Genomic DNA, 6,035 nt, shown 5'->3' on the forward strand with positions numbered 1-6,035 from the left:
AAAAAAAATATATCGAGGGATGTCTCCTGAGTATTTCTGAGATGCAGACGTGTAGCATGACCTCTGACCTTGCTTCATGGGCTAACAGCCATCTACTTCACCCTCAATCCCTGTGACTGTGTCACCTTAGATTGGCGCCCAAACTCTGCTCAAAATAGGGATGTCGTGAGAAATAGAGGGAACCCTTGCGTGGATACAGCCCAGAACTCCCAGTGAAGAAGTCACTTGAGCGGAAGGGACCGTGGGAAATAGCTATGAGGGGACAGGATGATGAGGACAGATGCGGGGATGGGATGAGAGGAACACCGCCTAGCATGGGTTCCGTTTCTGAGATCATTTGGGTTGAATATCAACGAGTAACCATCAGATTGTGTGTAAAGATCAGTGTAGAAGGTGAAATGGGATAAAAGTAAAACAGGGGAAAGAGCCAGGGCTAAAAAGCATTCCAATACTGGGCACAGCCTGTTTTCTGGAGGCTTGGCTGGGTAAGTAAAGTCTGAGCAGCTGGGACGTTGTGGGTCAGCCCTCCTCACTGCTGAAAACAGACCCAGGGAGCCTGGTGGAATGCACTGTGGACATGTCTGTGGTCCCTGGCCACCTGACTGCTCTGTGCATTTCCCCGACGAGGCACAACCACATCCATCACCGTAGACAAAGCAGAGTTCAAGAGCTCACTCGTTCCTAAGTGTCATAGAGTTCAGAGCAGGGACTCACTTGTCTCCTGACTCCATCGGGGCACTTATTCAGATGTAGCCGGAAGCTAAACGCTAAAGTGTGTCTACAATGCGGGTTCTAGACCGTGGTTTCTAGTCCTTGGGTCATAGGTAGTAAAGCAGCTGGTGGCCTCCAAACATCCGTTCCTGCTTAGGAAGCAAATATTAAATATTCTGCTTATATTTGGTGTTGCCATCCTTTAAAATTTGTGCTTTTGACTATCAATATATAGAGAAATATAAACCGCTAATATGTGATTTAGCTTAGGATTCAAGGTAGAGGTAAAATAAGCTGGGGACCACTGGTCTCCATATCCTGGGGTCAAAAGGTCTAAGCAGAGTATAGTAGTGCAGGCCTTTAATCCCAGCACTCAGGAGGCAGAGGCAGGAAGTCTGGTCTACAGAATGAATTCTAGGACAGCCAAAGCCACATAGTGAGACCCTGTCTCAAAAAAGCAAAAACAAAACAACAACAACAACAACAAAAAAAAAACTATAGCCAAAAGTCTTTCTGTCTGTCATTAGTATCCTTGAGGAAAGCTTACAGACTGGCGAGAAGTGGAGTGTATTATAGCCATGTTCATTCATATATTACATATGCCTGTGGTTTCATGCTATAAATGACAGAGTAGCTGTGACACGGGCCATGTGACTCTCCAAGTCTAGAACATCTACTACCTAACTCTATAGAGAAAACATTTAGGACTAGCTTGTTGACATTGGCAGGCTCCTGTCTAGTCCCATGAACCGCTCTTCTGACAAAGCTTGAGCTCACACAGGTTGAGGAAAAGAAAGGGAAAACAAAGACTGATTTTGTTTCTAGACCACACAACAGTAAACATCTACAATGAAATAAAATGAACATTGTATTTTCACTACAAATGAAAGGGATACATGAAAGAATACAGTCATTACAGAGAGTTTCCCAAGGTCAGTAGGATATTGAGAGACAAATCTGTAATTTAGAGCTGGGCGCTTGAGGCTGCAGAAACATCTTCGTCACTAAAAGCACAGGTTGCTTTCGCAGCTGATCCACATCTTGGTTCCCAGCACCCACATGGCAGCTCCCTGCAGTCTATAACTCCAGTTCCAGGGGAATCCAATGTCTTCCTTGGGCAGAAGGAAATGTGTGGTGCACACACACACATGCAGGCAAAAACTCATGCCCATAAAGTAAAAACAAACCCTTAAAACAAAACAGGAACAAAAAAGTGAGCTACGCTATTTAGAGCCAATGAAATGTTGCAGTCAACAAGTATTTCCTAACTGCCTAGCCTGTGTCAAGCTCTAAGATACCTCGGTTACTGCGGTGAATACAACAGTCCCTGCTCAAATGGAATTCACATTCCAGTACAGTGCTCCGCAGCTCCTCCTCTGCCAAGGGCCAGATAGTATTATTGGCACTGCCAGCCCTGAAGTCTCTGTTGCGGTTTTGCCTGCTATTGTAAAATTACCTATTAGGCTGCAAGTTGCCCACAGCTGATACAGTAGGAAGAGAATCTGGAATCCTTGAAATGTATATTAATTCCTGCATATGCCAAAAATGGGCCATAAGAAGTGTTAATTTGTCTAAGAGGCAGCTGGGTTAGGGAACCGGGAGCCGGAGGTTCAGAGCTGAGTTGAGATCTGGATGCAGATCGCCATCTTGCATAGCGCCGCCTATCTATCTCAGCTTCCGGGGCACGGAGTAGAATGTGAGCTTTGAAGCCAGATGGGCTCCTGCTGCTTCATCCCCTTCCTCGCATTCCCCAGTCGTGAAATATTAAATACAACAAACAGAGGTTATAAAATATCAAGCACAGGTTGAGCGTTCGTCGAGTCTCTAGAATCTCCCACCGTCCCGGGGAAGTGAATACCGTTTGGCCCTTGAATTACTCCACCATCACACAGCCACCTGTCTCCACCTTCTGAATTGCCTGCGGTTCTCCAGAATCCCTGGATTCCTTCCAGGACAGCAGCCCTCTGCTGCCCACTCCTGGACATAATATGTCATTACAACCCTTCAGGTACTGCCCTGCTCCACACCCGTTACACTAGCTTCTTTATTCTACCAAGTACCCCGGGACAAGAGAAGAGACAGTTAAAACTAATGGAGCTCGCTTAGTGAAGAAGTCACGGAGGTTAAGCTCTCTCATTGGGTGCTGAAAGCACACAGGAACGTCAGGGACAGGCGCAGATAGATGTGAGCTGGCCAAGGACCCCAAGTGGCGGGACTGTGGGCGGCGGGGTGGTCGCTAACTGGAAAGAGGAGTGAGTTGGATCTCAGAATGCTAGATGCCAGAATTCACCTGAGCCCTGTGATCAGCAAGCTTCTTACCTTTCCTGTTTTATAAGCAAAAATGTAATGAGATATATCCGAACCAAACACTAACAGTACAAGTCACTTTTAAATTATTAAAAACGTTTTGGGTTTTGGTTTGGGGTTCAGTGGGTGAAAGTTCTTTGCCACTAAGCCTAACACCCCGAGTTTGATTCCTGAGATGGGTGTCCCCTCAACTCCACATGTTTTGTGATACATGTGCTCTACCTACTGCCCCCAACACGCCCTTGCAGGGACACACACACATACACATACACACACGCACATGCACACATGCACACACGTGCCCAAACACACACCACACGGAGTGATTACAATTTTTTAAAGAATTTCTTTTCGTTATTTCCAAGTCAGAATGAAAACAAATTGAAAAATACTCACAGTCCTTCATTTTTCTTCTTAATCAACATTCAAACAGGCTACTGCATGGCATTTCCATGTACGTAACTAGTTTTGGCTAAACCTCCCTACCCATTGCTCCTCTTTCCCACCTTCACGGTTCCGCCCCCACTTGGACCCTTCTCCCCTGCTTGCCCCTCCCCACCCTGCCGTGTAATCATTTCCGCCTTCCTATTACATGAGTTCTATTACCCTCCCAGCTCCCTCTCTTGCAGCCCCCCTGCCCTGCCCCGCATGGATCCCTTTCTAGTTTCCTGCCAGCCATCACACTCAACCCCACATTAAATGCACACTCATAAAAGTTAAAAGCTTGGGATCTGTAAATAAGAGCTAATTCGACTTTCTGAGACTATAACCTGGTTTAATATTTCCACTGTCACTCATTTTCCTACAAGTTTCATAATTTTTTTCCTTTATGGTAGAATAAAATTGCGCTATACACACATACCACATTTTTTTTCTTTCTTTTTTTTTTTTTTTTGTTTTTTTGAGACAGGGCTTCTATGTGGTTTTGGAGCCTGTCCTGGAACTAGCTCTTGTAGACCAGGCTGGTCTCAAACTCACAGAGATCCGCCTGCCTCTGCCTCCCAAGTGCTGGGATTAAAGGCGTGCGCCACCACCGCCCGGTCACATACCACATTTTATTATCATCTGTAGATAAGCATCTAGGCAGATCCCATTTCCTTGCTTTTGTGATGCATTAGCAATGCACGCAGAGGAGCGCATATTTCTGTGGAAGGACGTGGAACAGTACCGCCGAGTCGTATGGTAGCTGTAGTTCTATTTTCTCGAGAAACCTCCACACTGGTTTTCATTGTGGCTGAGCCGATTTCACTCCAGCCAACAGTAGATGGGAGCTCCCCTTTCTCCACAGTCTTGCCAGCAAAGAGCGTTTGTCTTCTTGGTGACAGCCATTCTGACTGGGGTAAGATGGACTGAATCGAAAAGTAGCTTTATTCTGCATTTCCTTGGAGGCAAAGGCTATTGAGGACTTTCAAAAACACTTGTATTTGTATTTCTTTTGAGAACCATCTGTTCAGTTATAATTCCAAATCCCTTGAACATTATACACAGTAACTTAGGTTACACGAGTATTTTTTTATTGATCAAATCATATATTCCTTGCAGAAGACTTTTTTAGATTACCTAATGTTTCAAAGACTTTAAAAAATCAATTGTCAGTTTTCTTTTCACTTGGAGTGATGGAAAAATCACTCAATATTATTGTGCACATTTTGAGCATTTAATTCTGAAAAATAAATTGCTTTTATTTTTATAGTTGCAGCAGAATTGACATCTAAGAGAGAAAAACAAAGTCATTTGCTGAATGATTTGAAAGGGTTTCAAATCACCCCAGGTTACATAACAAGCCTGTCTCAGAAAGGTCAACCAAACCAAACCAAGCCAAGAAGTTCTCTTGGAAAAACAAAGCTCAGATTAGGAAGACCTTCATTCAGACCAGTGGTTCTCAAACATTCCACAAGGAGGTTTGAGGAATCTACCTTGAGGCTGCATCCCAGACTAGTTCAACATGAGACACGAGTGCCCAGGTCAGGCCTGTTGGTTTTTAAGTCTCTACGTGGCTCCACTAAGCAGCCAAGTCTTAGAAACTGATAGTTTTAGGTAAATGTTGTTAAACTCATCATTAAACCCAAATTAAGAAAAAAAATGTCTTTCAAATTATTCTGGTCTGACTAGCAAAATACTTACTCTAGCCCACAACAGCAAACACTACGGTGTATCCCAAGGACTTCAGTCAAGACCAAAGCTGAGCTAAGGGCTATTTTGCACATTTTTAAATTAGACACCTTTTTTTTTTCTTTTGGTTTTTCAAAACATGGCTTTGCTGTAGCTTTGGAGTCTGTCCTGGAACTAGCTTTTGTAGACCAGGCTGACCTTGAACTCACAGAGATCTGCCTGCCTCCGCCTTCCGAGAGCTGGGATTAAAGGCAAGTGCCACCATGGCCTGGCTATAGACACATTTTATCAAACTATTTACTAAACATGAGCGACCAAAGTGGCTATATTGATAAGCCTGTTTCTATGAAAGCAGATTGTAAAATGCAGATATTAAGTATCTGCCCTTGGAGAATTGTAATTTTTTTATGACTCCTCCTTTTACACATATTGTTTTGCTAGAATGGTATACAGGAAGGTAACTGTTACAAACAGCTTCGAGCGCAAAGGGCCCAGTGGCTTGCCACGGGGAATCGGACACATCGCCTCTCAGGTACAGACTATGTAATTAGCCACTCGAGGGTTCTTGGAACAAGTCAGGACTTTAGTGGACTAAACACAAAACCTGTGTAAAACACAAATAAAACTTAAATGTTTTTTTCTTACAGAAAAGAAGCGAAAAGCTGGCAAAAAGGTCCACTTTCCTCCCTCCATTCGCCTTAGGAGAAACGCCCTAACCAGGAGCAGCAAATAAGGAAACAACCTGGAGAATCCCAGAGACCACTGGGTGAGTGCAGAGACACTGGGTGGGTGCCCCAGAGTTTGTATTCTGCAGCATTAACTAAGTCTCCAAGGTTGCTATGGAGCAGACCCGGTGAATAACCCCTCAAACACTACAAATGAATACACATGGCCAAGTATTAACC

The sequence above is a fragment of the Microtus pennsylvanicus genome, chromosome 14 (assembly GCF_037038515.1).
Source record: "Microtus pennsylvanicus isolate mMicPen1 chromosome 14, mMicPen1.hap1, whole genome shotgun sequence".
Taxonomy (NCBI): domain Eukaryota; kingdom Metazoa; phylum Chordata; class Mammalia; order Rodentia; family Cricetidae; genus Microtus; species Microtus pennsylvanicus.